The sequence below is a fragment of the Tamandua tetradactyla genome, chromosome 8, assembly GCF_023851605.1.
Source record: "Tamandua tetradactyla isolate mTamTet1 chromosome 8, mTamTet1.pri, whole genome shotgun sequence".
NCBI lineage: Eukaryota > Metazoa > Chordata > Mammalia > Pilosa > Myrmecophagidae > Tamandua > Tamandua tetradactyla.
The window spans coordinates 19,357,116-19,372,059 of NC_135334.1; the positions used below are offsets into that span (position 1 = coordinate 19,357,116).

Sequence of the window (14,944 nt, forward strand, 5' to 3'; positions counted from 1 at the left end):
AAAAACATTAAAATTCTCCAATCAAACAAGATATGCAAGGATTTTTTTTTATGTTGTTGGTTTTTGTTAAACAGTGAGAGCAAAATAACTTACTGGGATATAAAGATAAGAGTTGAATGAGCATGCCACTAATGGAGAAAGGGGGTATTTTCACAGAACCAGTATTTTTCCCCATCCCATCTCCATTTGATGTCGATTAAAACATACCATTGGCCATTTAGTTAAAAAAAAAAAGCAATATGCTTGTGCACATACACCAGTTACTTTATGTACAATAAAGGAACAGGGAAGGGTAAAATGAAAGAATAGAGAAAACTATACTGTAGTAGTCAGGATGTGGTGGAACCAAATTGCGGTTTTTCTAATTGAGAATGTATTCTTGGTCTGTAAGAACAGAGTTCTGGAGTAAAGTAGCAGGCTCCCTTTTTAATAGACACCTCCTGTCTGCTGCTGGAACACATCAATTGTATCTTCAGCCTCCATTTCCAACTGAGTAGGTGTGTCTGTTTCATTGATTGGCTGCCCATCAAATCGGAATCTGATCTGCCTCATTGACAAACCCTGTCGTTCACGATAGGCTTTCGTTAGTTTACTAAGTGGTGTATGCCTCTTAATCTTAAACTGCACCACAGAACCATCCTGCCCCGCCACCTTCAAGTTAATATGATCGTTGTTCTCAGTCTTGACTCCTTCCTTGGGCTTTTCGTCTGCCATAGCGAGAGCCGGAGTCTCCTCAGCTACCGCTTCACAAAAGAGGTACCAGGTCCACACCGAACGAGCACACAAGCAGCACCAGGAGCGGCAAAGCAATAGTTTTCAAAGCACTCTTCGACAAGTAGTTACAGGACAGATCCCAGAGTTTGTCACAGACTACCATACAATCCTCTCATATTTTTCCTTCTCGCTACTCCAGAATATAGGAAGTTAGATAGCTTAAATATTTTTTTATCATCACAATCGACTTTTTTTCCTTCTTTTTTTTGTGAAAAGTATACAAAAAAGCTATAAATTTCAAAGCACAGCACCACAATTAATTGTAGAACATATTTCAGAGTTTAGCATGGGTTACAATTCCACAATTTTAGGTTTTTACTTCTAGCTCCTCTAAAATACTGGAGACTAAAGGAGATATCAGTTTAATGATTCAGCATTTATAGTCATTGTTAAAGCCTATCTTCTCTTTATAACTCCACCATCACCTTTGATCTTTTCATCCTTCTCTTTAGGGATGTTTGCACTATGGCAGTTCTAAATTTTTCATATTGAAAGGTCTGTCACTAATATAGGGTAGGGAGATGCAACTATCTGATGTTCTGGAGAGACTGGGCTAGGTTTTAGGACTTATCTGGACCAGGGACCCATTTGGAGGTTGTATGTTTCTAGAAAGTTACTCTAGTGCATGGAACCCTTATATATTGGAATCTTATTGATTGCCCTGGGTGTTCTTTAGGATTGGCTGGAATGGTCCTGGTTGGGGGTTGGCAGGTTATGATAGGTAGCAAAGTCTAACTGAAGCTTGCATAAGAGCAACCTCCAGAGTAGCCTCCCAACTCTGAACTCTCTCTGCCACTGATACTTAATTAATTATACATCTTTTCCCCCTTTTGGTCAGGATGGAATTGTTGATCTCACAGTGCCAGGTCTGGATTCATCCCTGGGAGTCACCTTCCACATCTCCGGGAGACTTTCACCCATGAATGTCTATGACCTTTTTTTAAAGAAAAAATTTTAATTAGAGAAATTGTAGCTTTATGAAAAAATCATGTAAAAAACCCACTGTTCCCACGTATCCCCATGCCCATTATTAACACTTTTCATTAGTGTGGTACCTTTGTTACAATTGAAAGAATATTATAATTGTAGTATTCATTAAAGTCCATGGTTTACATTAAGGTATTTTATTCCAAGATACCACCCTTTTATTAACACCTTACATAAATGTGGTACATTTGTTATAATTCAAACCATTGCTTTTTTAGCATTTTTAAATTGTGAAATATAATGTATACAAAAAATTAGTACATTTAAAAGTACATTGTAACAAGTAGTTATAGAAAAGATTTCAGAATTTGCTATGGGATACAGTTACACAATTTTATGTTTTTCCTTCTAGTTGCTGCAAGACAGTGGAGACTGAAAGCAGTATCAATATAATGATTCAGCAATCATACTCATTTGTAAGAGCCCATCTTCTCTGTTACAATGCCTCTTTCTCTTTTGATCAGTCTTCCAATCTGTAGGGGCATTTAGGCCATGCCCGTTCTAAACTTTTCATGTTGAAAAGGGTTGTAGAATTAACTGATATTCTGGAGAGGCTAGCCCCTCTGGATTTCAGGATTTATCTAGCCGAGAAGCCCATTTGGAGGTTGCAAGTTTCTAGAAAGTAATCTTTAGTGCGTGAAACTTCTGTAGAATCTCAGATAAAGCCCTAGGTGTTCTTTAGAGTTGGCATTAATGGTTTGGTTGGGGGTTGGCAAACCCTGGTAATTAGCAATATCTAACTGAAGCTAGCACAAAAATAGCTTCCAGAATAGCCTCTTGACTCTATTTGAACTCTCTTAGCCACTAATACCTTATTTTATTACATTTCTTTTCCCACATTTTGTCAGGAAGGCATTGTTGATCCCAAGGTGCCAAGGCCAGGCTCACGTCTAGGAATCATGTCCCATATTGCCAGGGAGATTTTCGCCCCTGGATGCCATGTCCCACTAAGAGGGGAGGGTAATGTTTTACTTGCTGAGTTGGGCTTGAAGAGAAAGAGACCACATCTGAGCAACAAAAGTTTTCTGGAAGCAACTCTTAGGTATAACTATAGGTAGGCTTAGCACCGCTACATGAATAAACTTCACCAGAGTAAGCCTCAAGGTCAAGAACTTGGCCTATTGACTTGGGAGTCTCTAATATTTGAGAAAGTATCAGGGGTTTCCGTGGTGGTAAAGCTTAATAGTTCCATATTTTCTCTGTCATCCCTCAAGGGACTTTACCAGTACTTTTTTATTATCTGTTCCACACACTCTGAGATATATTCAGGTATTACATTAAGCTTTACTGAATTACAAGCCCTCATTCCCATTCTGGGCGCCATGTGTTTGGGTTGTTTAAATGAGCTGTCCCAACAGGTTGAGTTAGATTATGTGCTACAGAAAATTTAGATTTTGAAAAACATAAACCTCTCTTCCTTTGGTCTCATACAGTAGATGAAGTTATGAAATACAGACGGTGTCATCCTTACCCCTGTATTCTGGTTTACCTTAGTCCCAACCTCATCAGAATCATTCTTATCTCTAATTGAGCCTAATCTCTCTCTCTCTCTCTCTCTCTCTTTTTTTAACAGTTGTTGTAAGTAGCAATGCTGACTTTCAGAGCTGCAGAACTCCAATTCTGAGTTCTAGATGTCACACAGGTAGCCAAAGTTCCAGGGAGATGCCAGATTTTACATATATAGCACAACATCTCAAAATCTAGAAATAATGTTTATGTCTCTGGACTAAATTATAGTATTCCATAATTCCATAATATTCCACTGAATTTATATATCATATTTTGCTTATCCACTCGTCTATTGATGAGTATTTGGATTGTTTCTGTCTTTTGGCAATTGTGAAGAATGCTGCTATGAACATCAGTGTGTAAAGTCTATCTGTGACACTGCTTTCAGCTCTTCTGGGTGTATACAGGTAGTAGTATTGCTGGGTTATGGGGCAGCTCAACATTTAGTTTTCTAAGAAACTGCTGAACTGTCTTCCAAAAATCATTACTTTTTAAACTTCATGTGTCCCCAACAAAATTCCATAAAATCTATTATCAACAAATAAATCCCTTGGCTACGTTACTCTATGATTTTATACACTGTTGGATAATTAGTAGTGAATAATAGAATAACTAAAAAAAAATTTATTGAATGAGAGAATGAAGAGTACTCTAGTTATCTGTTTTAACAGATTCATTGATTGCAATTCTGTCTCATTCCTTCTCTTAGTGGATATAGCATTAAATAAATAATTACAATAGAATGGTGTGTACTAATTTAATTCATGTGATCCTACATAACTCTCAGCTCTCTGATCAAAGGGCTTACCCATGGGCATTGATGGGAGACTTTCTTTAACATCTTCACTGTGTGACTCACAGAAAGAGAAGAGGAGAGAGGAGAAAAGAGGAGAGGGAAAAGGGAAGAAAGAATATTTGAAAAAAAAACAAAATTAAAACTTCCCAAATTTGATGTAAAGCATTAATCTAAATAGCAAAGAAGCTCAAACAACTGCATATATGATAAACTCAAAGAAATCCACACCTTGTCACATCACAATCAAGCTGTTGAAACCCAAAGACAGAGAAGCTTCGATTCTTTGACAAAGAGATAAGAAATTCATCATTTACAGGGGATTCACAATATGATTAACAGCTGATTCTTCATCAAAACCAATCAAGGCCAGAAAGTATATTCAAAGTGCTAGAAAAGAAAAACAAAAAGTATTAGCCAAGAATTCTATATTCAGTGAAACTATCCTTTTAAAAATGAAGAAGTTAAAACATTCCCAGATAAACAAAAATTGAAATTGTTGCTAGCAGACCTGCCCCACCAAAGAGAATCCTTCATACAAAAATGAAAGGACATTAAAGAGCAATTCAAATCCACTTGAAGAAATGAAGAGCACTGATAAAGCTAGCTACATAGGTAAATATAAAAAGTTTGAGGTTCTTTTATTTCCTTTGAGATTTTAAAGACAACTGAAAGAAGCAAAATTACAAGTCTGATTTAACGGGCATGCAGAGCACAGAAAAGTAATTTATATGACAATAATAGCAAAAATGAGGGAGTAGGAAATTCAAAAATCTTATACTATTGAAATTAAATTGGTATTAATATGAACAAGATAGTGATAAGATGTTAATTATTATCTCCAATGCCACCTAAAAAGATAATCAAAGAATGACAAGGTAGTTTAGAATTGCATACTGCAAAGTATCTGTTCAATGTAAAAGAAGGTAGTAATGGAGAAATAGAGGAATAAAAAGACACATGAGATGTAGAAAATAAATAGCAAAAATATTTTCAAATAATTCATGTCATAAGAAGTTTGTATCAAGAATATAGGAAGAACTCTTACAACTTAACAACAGAGGAACATGTTGGTTGGGTAGCAGAATGGAACAGCCCCTCTGGAAGCTAATGTAGCAGATCCACAGGAGGCTAAATATAGGGTCACCATGTGATTAGGCAATCCCATTGCTGGGAATATAGGAACTAAAGCAGGGACTTGAATAGACATTTGCACACTGTTGTTTATGGTGGAATGGTTTACAATGGCCAATGAATATAGGTGGCCAAAGGGTACGTCAACTAAGAAGCAGAAGGGCAATCTGTGGTGTATACGTACGATGGAATATTGTGTGGCTCCAGAAAAAAATGAAGTCATGTGGTATGCAACAAGTAGATTGAATCGTGAAGACACTGTATTGAACAAAATAAGCCAGAAACAAAAGAATAAATATTGTATGATCTCATTTAGAAAATACTTATAAGAAAATTAGGGCTTAGATTGTAAGCTCTCATAGCAGTCACGTTTATTCCTGGATTTTAAATGTTATTTCTAAATTCTGAAATACTCTGCTTTATGTGTTTAACGTAGAATCTCCCTGGAACTTTGGGTTCCTATGTGACACCTAAGACTCAGAGTTGGAGTTCTGCAGTGATGAAAATACAGTATGTACTCCATACAGCAACTGTTAAAGAAGCCAAAAAAGAGATCAGTTTTCAGTTAGAGTTATGAATGAAGTTGATCTGGTTGGGACTACAGTATATCATCAAAATACAGGGTAAAGGATGATACTTTTGTATTTTAAAACTTCATCTTCTGTGTAAGACCAAAGGAAAAGATGTGTATTTTTGTACAAAATTTAAGTTATTTGTAGCACACAATCTAAATTAATCTGTCCAGCTCATTTAAACAACCTAAACATATGTTGCCTAGAATAAGGAATGAGATCTTGTAATTCTGCATAGCTTAATATAATACTCTAATACATTCCAGAATATGTTGGACAGAAAATAAAAAAGCATTTGCAAAGTCCCTTGAGGGACTGGAAAAAAATATGAAACTATTAAACTTTCCCACCTGGGAAATTCCTGATACCCTCTCAAGCATTAGGGACTCCCAATTTAATAAGCCAAACCCTCAATCTTGAGGCTAGCTTATATGAAACTTATTTCTGTAAGGGGAAGCTAAGCCTACCTATAATTATGCCTGAGTCACTTCCAGAGAACTTCTTTTGTTCAGATGTGGCCTCTCTCCTCTAAGCCCAACTCTGCAAATATACTCTTTATGTACCCTCCTACCTGGGACATAATTTCCAGGAGTGTAAGGCTCCTTGGTGATGTGGCATATGATTCCCAGGAATGAGACTGGTTCAGGCAATGTGAAATTGACAATGCCTTCTTGACCAAAAGAGGGAAAAGACATGTAACAAAATGAGATTTCAGTGGCTAAGAGATGTCAAATAGAGTCAATAAGCTATTCTGCGGGTTATTCTTATACAAACACAGCTAGATTTTGCAAATTGCCCCAGTGTGCCAAGTCCCCAACCAAAAGTATTCCTGAAAACCCTAAAGAATACCCAGGACTCTATCTGAGACTCTATAAAAGTTTCACTCACTAAGTTTATTTTTTTTCTGCTTTTTATTTTTTTCATTCTTTTTCCATGTAAGTATCACATTATTGCAGCACCATTTGTTGAATTTTCTTTTTGGTTGTTTTGTTTTGTTTGTTTGTTTGTTTCCTTTGTTTGAGAAGTGCATGGGCCAGGAATCAAACCCAGGTCTCCTGCATGGCAGGTGACAATTCTACTACTGAACTCCCTTGACACCCCCTCGCTAAGTTTATTTTTCAGAAACTTAAAACCTCCAGATTGTTCCCATGTAGTATGTGCTGGTTTGAATCTGTGGTGGACTCCAGAAAAGCCATGTCCCTTAATCCTCATTCAATATTGCTGGCTGGGAGCTTTTTGATTGTTCACATGGAGACATGACTCACCCGATTGTGGGTATTAACTTTTGATTAGAGGGACATGTGCTTCCACCCATTCCTGGTGGGTCTTGATTCATTTACTGGAATCCTTTAAAAGTCAAAGCCATTTTGGACAGAGAGAGATAGCGGTAGAGACATGAGAACTACATGAGTCTGTGTAGCCAGAGACCCTTGGAAATAAAGAAGGAAATGCCCCTCCAGGGAGCTTCGTGAAGCAAGAGGCCTGGAGAGAAAGCCAGAAGATGTTGCCAGTTCACTATGTTCCTTTCCAGTTGAAAAATAAACCCTGAACGTTGTTGGCATTCTTGAACCAAGGTATCTTTCCCTGATGCCTTAGATTGGACATTTTTATAGCCTTGCTTTAATTGGAACATTTTTGTGTGCTTAGAACTGTAAACTTACAACTTATTAAATTCCTCCTTTGTAAAAGCCATTCCATTTCTGGTGTATCACATTCCGGCAGCTAGCAAACTAGAACACTGGATAGGACCTGAAATCCAGAGATCCCAGCTTTTCCAAAAACATCAATCATTTTGCATCCCCCTATGCCATAATGTACCGCTTTTCAACATCAAGAAGTTAGACTGGTCATTGCCCAAATATCTCTGATGATTGAGAGAATGACCAAAAGAGAGGGAAGAGTTGTAACAAAGAAGTTATGATTTTAAAAGTGATAAAGACTGTCGAATCATTATATAGGTAGATCTTTCTAGTCTCCATTGTATTAGAACAGCTAAAAGAAAATACCTGAAATTGTGGAAATATATTGCGTACCATCTTTTGAAATTTCCTCTATAACTACTTGTTAAATTGTACATTGAAATTTATCACTTTTCTGCATGTATGTTATATTTCACAATAAGAATGTTAAAAATAGAAGGACTGATACCTAAACTTTTAAAAACAGGCAGGATTTGACTAGACATTTCTTTAAATGTCTATTCATGGCCCATAAGCACATGAAAAGGTGCTCAACATGATCGGTCATTAGGGAAATGCAAATCAAAACCTCATGAAATACCTCTCCATAGCCACTAGGACAGCTGAGAAAAAAACAGACAATAGGAAGTTGTTGGTGAGGAAGTGGAGAAATTAGAACCCTCATACATTGCTGGTGCAATTTTAAAATGGTGCAGCTTCTTTGAACACAATTTGGCAGTTCTTCAAAATGTTAAAAATAGAGTTATCATATTACCCAGCAATTCTACTCTTAATATATCCAAGGCAATTAAAACTTTATCTCCACACACAGATTTGTACAATGATTTTCATTGCCACATTATTCAAATTAGCCCAAATGTAGAAACAACCCAATATCCATAAATTGATGAATGAATAAACAATTTGAGATAACTTATATGACAGTGTGTTGTTTGGCCATAAAAAGTAACAAAGTACTAATACATGATACAACATAGAAGAATTTTGAAAACATGCTAAATTAGAGAAGCCAGACATCAAACCCAAGATCAAATCACAGAAGGTTTTGAACCCTTTTAAAGAGCTTGGCTTTAATTCTGTAAACCATGAGAAGCTGTTCAAGATTTTTAAGGAAAGGGGAGAAACAAATAGATTTGCATATTAGAAAAATATTTTTAGCAGCAATGTGAAGGGCAAATTGTAGGATGGCAAAAGTGCAAGTACGGAGACCAAGCAGGACACAATTCCAAGTAAGAGGTAATGAGTAATAAAGAAGTAGAGGCATTTAGATCTGGAGGTATTTCAGACATACATTTAATAAAATTGAGTAGTTATTTTATCTATGACTGACATCTAAAGTCAAGAGTAACTCCTAGCCCTCAGGCTTGGGGTTTGTTCATGTGAAACTTAACCCCACAAAGGATAGGTCAAGCCTACTTAAAATTAGGCCTAAGAGTCACCCCCCAAAAAACCTCTTTTGTTGCTCAGATCTGGTCTCTTTCTCCAGCCAACACAGCAAGCAAACTCACCACCTCCCCCTGCCTAGGTGGGACATAACTCCCAGGGGTGTGGATCTTCCTGGCAACGTGGGACAGAAATCCCAGAATGAGCTGAGATTCAGCATCAAGGGATTGAGAAAAACTCTAGAATGAGCTGAAACCCAGCATCAAGGGATTGAAGAATCTTCTCGACCAAAAGGGGGAAGAGTGAAATGAGACAAAGTGTCAATGACTGAGAGATTCCAAACAGAGTCAAGAGGTTATCCTGGAGGTTATTCTTATGCATTAAGTAGATATCACCTTGTTATTCAAGATGTAATGGAGAGACTGGAGAGAACTGCCTGAAAATGTAGAGCTGTATTCCAGTAGCCATGTTTCTTGATAATGATTGTGTAATGATAAAGCTTTCACAATATGACTGTGTGATTGTGAAAACCTTGTGTCTGATGCTCCTTTTATCTACCTTGTCAATAGACGAGTAGAACATATGGAATAAAAATAAATAATAGGGGGAACAAATGTTAAAATAAATTTAGTTTGAAGTGCTAGTGATCAATGAAAGGGAGGGGTAAGGGGTATGGTATGTAAATTTTTTTTTTTCAGTTTTCATTTTATTTTTCTGTTGTCTTTTTATTTCTTTTTCTGAATTGGTGCAAATGTTCTAAGAAATGATCATGATGATGAATATGCAACTATGTGATGATATTGTGAATTACTGATTATATATGTAGAATGGAATGAGCATATATTAAAAATGTTTGTGTTTCTTTCCTGTAATTTTTTTAATTAATAAAAAATTAAAAAAAGAAAAGAGTAACTCCTAGGTCTAAGTTTGGGTTCTTGGGTTAATCATGAGAGTCACTATTCAACAAAGGGATAGTAGCAGGAAAAGAAGGTTTCTCATGGAAGGTTGTGAGTTCAATTTTGGACATATTCTTGAAGGGCATCTCAGGGTGGAATATCTACTAAGCAATTGGATTTATTATTCTGAGACCAAAGGAAGAAGTTAGGACTAGACATGTAAATTCAGGAGCCATAAACATATGTAAAGTGATGGGGACTGTGGCAAACTAGAAATGCAAGCCATATTTAAAATATTGCATTTAAAGTAAAAAATCTATATTGTAGGTATTGTGCTTGGCCTGTAGCCATCAGTTTTGTGACTTCTGTTGGAAGTGATAGTTAAAAACAAAAAAAGTAGATAGGATACTGCAGGGCAGTATCGAGTGTGAAGAAAAGATATCTTTAATAGAAACTTAGGGAGACACTGGAATTTAAGGGTTGAGTTGAGGAAAAAGGCCCAGTGAATGAGATTTAGAAGGAGAAATCAGTGATAGGAAGAACAACCAGTAAAGTATGGTTTCAAAGAAACCAAGGTTGGAGAGTGTTTTTAAAAAATGAAGTTGTGATCATTCATGTCAAATGTGGTAGAGAGATCAATTAAGAAGAGACCCAAAAAGTTGCTGTTGAAATAGTTGAGTTATTAAATAGCTTGAGAGGTAGGAAGAGGGAAATGGCATGATTGAGATTGAAGTATATTGTGGAATGCCTGGAAGATAAGGAAGCAGAATTAATTGATTAGTGTAGATAATTCTTTAGAGGAACTCTAGAGAGAAAGAGAGGGAGAGAGAAAGGAAGAGAGAAAAAGATTAAAGGAGGAAGAAGGAAGGTGGGAAGAATGTATGTGTGTGTGTGTGTGTGTGTGTGTGTGTGTGTGTGTGTGCTCATGTGCACCCAACCAAATTTAGGTCAAGAAAAAATTTTTAAATATAATTAGAGTTATGCCATTTTTAGCAGTATGGCAAAACATAAAAAATATCTGGATAAAATATGAAAAACATTTTAAAGCATTAGCAAGTATCACAAAATAGGGAATACAATAAGAGGCCAGAATATTTTTTAAAAGAATTCCCTCAAGAGAAAAGGAGCCTTGGAACTGGGCTTTTTGCTCTGAGCTGATGTTTGCCAATCTCAAATTTGGATTTTGGTCCATTTACATTTAATGTAATTACATATTATCAGGTTGAAGTATTTCTTTCAGAATTTGTTTTCATTTGTACCTGTCTTCTATTTCTTCTTTCCTTTTTTTTTAAAAAAAAAAGTTTTCATAAGGGCTTTTTTAAAAAATTGAAAACATTTTTATTAGAGAAGTTGTGGGTTTATAGAACTATCATGCATAAAATACAGGATTCCCATGTATCACTCCACCACCAATACCTGCATTGGTGTAGAAATCTGTTATAACTGGTAACACTTTTTTTTTTGTAATTCTTCTGTTTTTTAACAGTAGTTACATTTTTTACAATTGATGAAAGATTATTAAAGTAGTATATAACTATTGTCCATAGTTTATGCAGGAGTATTTTTCCCCATATTCTCGACTTATTTTTTGGGGGGTCATGCCTTTATTTTATTACTCATCTACCCATACGCTGGATAAAAGGAGTGTCAGTCACAGTTTTTACAATCACATGGTCACACCATAAAAGCTGTACAGTTATGCAATCATCATCAAAGATCAAGACTACTCGATTATAGTTCGACAATTTCAGGTATTTCCTTCTGGCTAATCTAATATACTAGAAACTGAAAAGAAATATCTATCTCCATAATCCAATAGTCATAATCATTTGTTAAATCCACATTTCTTAGTTACATCTCCTCCCTCTCATTTGATCAGTCTCTCTATGTTCTTGGAGAGACTGGTACCTCTGGGTTTCAGGGCTTATCTGGCAAAGGAACAATCTGGAGGCCTTAAGTTTCTGAAAAAGATAAACTTACTGAGTAAAACTTTTATGGAGTCTCAGATAGAGCCCAGAGCATTCTTTATGGTTTCCAGGAATATTGTAGGTTGGGGTTTGGCATACTGTGACAATTTGCAATATCTGGCTAAAACTTGCATGAGAGTAACCTACAGAATGACCTCTTGACTCTATTTGAAATCTCTTAGCCACTGAATTTTTATTTTGTTTCATTTCTTTTCCCTGCTTTGGTCGAGAAGGCATTCTCATTCCCGCAATGCCAGGGCTATCCTCATCCCTGGAATCATAAAGTATTTTAGTAACTATATTAAGGTTTGAGGTAGTCTTTGTTTTGATTTGCTTTCAAGGATTCTAATTCATATTCAGAATTTTTAGAGACAAAAATTTACCATCTTACAATGCATGATACAAAGCATTATCTTGCCCCTGTTTTATTTCCATTTAACATATCTTCATATTATCTTCCTTCCATCTATATCTGATGGACAAAAATGGTATAAAGTTTTTGATATATTGAAAAAATAATTTTATTGGTACAATCTGAAATGTTTACTTTTTCAGTAAAAAGCTTTCAGTGAGTCATCTGGGCAGTTAGTAATGCAGATTACAAATAAATAAAGCTTAACCAAGAGATCTAAAGTCCCATCTATATAGCAAACAAAGCCACAGAATGTATTGAAGAAGGGGAATGTTTTAATACACCACAAACTTGAGGCAAGACCCCTACAACAAAAAGGATGTAAATTATCTGCCATCTGTAAGGAAGTAACTAACAGTCATCTAACACAAAATACCCATGGCTAGTACAATGCCCACTAAGGTATTTTACAGGGCTCCTCTCATAGTATCATTATAAATCTTCAGCAGAAGGGCCTCATTACAAGGATGCCAAGGATATTGCTAAGGAACACTGGGTCTATCTAAGCAGAAACTCCAGCCATCAAAATAGCCTGCCATTTGAATTCCGGTGCCTGCCCATATTAAAAAAACAAAACAAAACATAGACTGCCAACATGTACCAGTGGAGAACTCACTGCCTGCAGATTAAATAGGCATTCATCCCACATGCCAAAGGACTCTCTGCAATGGCATAGCAGATGTGCTTTGTTGAATGGAGCATTTCCAAGAGAAGAAGCAAATTCTGATATTCTGTCTAGTAGCAAGGGTTTCCCAAAAGCCACGTTCCTCCTGAGGCCATCTAGATGGATTCCAGAATTCAGAAACTACCAGAAATGGGAGAGACAGGCACCAACAGGTTGTTTCCTCCCATTGTGAAGGGACCTCTGCTCCTGGAAATATTTCTTCTCCTCATCAAAGAAACTGTTTTACAGAGCATCAGTATAGTCTGGGCTCAAGGCTGCCTGGCAAGCTCCCATATATTCCTGAATCAACTTGTAGAAGCCGTACAGTAGACAGCAAGGACATGTCCCATTGTTGGACACCAACAGTTTCCTTGCAGAGCAGCATGGCTTCTGGGTTGGAAGGTTTGGGGTAACCTCGTGGCCTGGCCCCTGCTGCTCATATGCCCTACTCCAATATCCTCTATAACTCAGTGTCCTGGATGAGAACTCTTCCAGGTGGCGCCAGCCCACACTCCTGCCTGACGATGAATTGAGCAAACTGCTGAGTCTCGTGGGAGGAGGTGGCATGCAGCCCATCCACCTGCAGCTCCCAAACCCTGTCTTGGCTGCCAGTACCTGCCACCTCCAGGGGCACAGATGTGCTCATCAAGCAGTAACTCAAACTTCCCTGTCTTCTTTTGAGTGAATTAGTTTTTTAGAATTTAATTTTATCTTCTCTTGTTATACTTGTTTGATTAATTTTGGGGGTGATCTGAAGATTACAATATATGTCTTAAAGTATCATAGTCTATCCAGGTAATATTGTGCTACTTTGTAAGTAAGGACAATATAAGAATCTTAGAAGAGTATAGTTCTCTTCCACACTCTGTGCTACTGTCATATGTTTTCCTTCTACATATGCTATAAACCCCACAAAAGATGGCTATTATTTTTTCTTTAGTTATCCAGTAATCTTTTAGAGAAATGTGCATATGCAATATGTAATGGCTGCTTTTATGATTTTCTCCTTATCTTGACTTTCACCAGTTAGAGTCTGATGTGCCTAGGTGTTTTTTGTATTTTTGAATTTATCTTGCTGGAGTTTGCTAAGATTCCTGTATCTGTGGATGGATATCTTCCAATAATTTTGGAAAAATTTTAAGTATTATGTCTTTATTTCTTCTGTCCTATTCTTTCTCTTTTTTCTTCTTCTGGAACTCTAATTACATATAAATGTTTCATAGATCTCAGATACTTTGTTGTGTTTTCTTACTATTTTTATGTTTATTTTGTGTAATTTCCATTCACTTCAAGTTGGTAGCTTTTTTTCTCTTCTGTGTGTAGGCTGCTGTTAAACTTACTGAATTAATTCTTAGTTTATTATATCATATTTTTTCATTTCTAACACTTCCATTTGGTCCATTCTTATAGTTTCCATCTCTCTGCCAAAATTCCCCATATGCTCATGAATGTTGGCTGCTTTTCCACTGTATCCTTCAACACATTTTCATAGCTATTAAAGTCCCTGTCTGATAATTCCAACACCTATCTCTAGGCCTGCTTCTACTGATTCTTTCCTATTGTGATTATAGGTTCCATTTTCTTGTTTCCTTGTGTCTCGAAGCTTTTAATTGTATGTTGGGCAAGACTAATAGCAACTAATAAATAATATTTACTGCATAGAATTACTCAGTCCTTCTTCTGCCTGAATACTAAGAGTATCTAGCCCTGCAGAAGTACCAGGTAAGTACCAGTAAAACATCAGAAATTTCTTTGTTAATTTACAACCCAGACACTAACTTTGTGAAACAAGAAAGACTTATCTTTGCTTTACAGTCTGGTTTTCAGCTTTTTTAATCTCTGGGAAAGTTATCTTTGTTCTCCAATCCTATTCTCCTTACATACCTTAGGAGATCTCTCTAAGCCTTGCTGCCTTGCTTCCAGCCCCGGAAGTTTGCTGCTTTGCACTTAGCTATAAACCCAGAGTTCCTTGGAGGGATTTCTCTCACCTCTTCTGCTCAACTTCCAGCCTTTGAAAATTTGTTGCCTTGCACTCAATGAAAGCCCTGTGTGTCTGGGAGAGATTTCTCTCCTTTTTCTGCCCAGCTCCCAGCCTTCATTTGTGTCATTGTCTTAATGTACAAAGGTTCAGGCACCTTATATAGGATCTCTGT

General features: G+C 36.6%; 2 pseudogenes; both read right to left on the minus strand.

The window, feature by feature from the left end:
* Nucleotides 1-253: 253 nt before the first annotated feature.
* Nucleotides 254-798, minus strand: LOC143643278 (small ubiquitin-related modifier 2 pseudogene; annotated as a pseudogene).
* A 12,109-nt stretch (nucleotides 799-12,907) lies between these two features.
* Nucleotides 12,908-13,437, minus strand: LOC143645037 (protein FAM89A pseudogene; annotated as a pseudogene).
* Nucleotides 13,438-14,944: the final 1,507 nt, after the last annotated feature.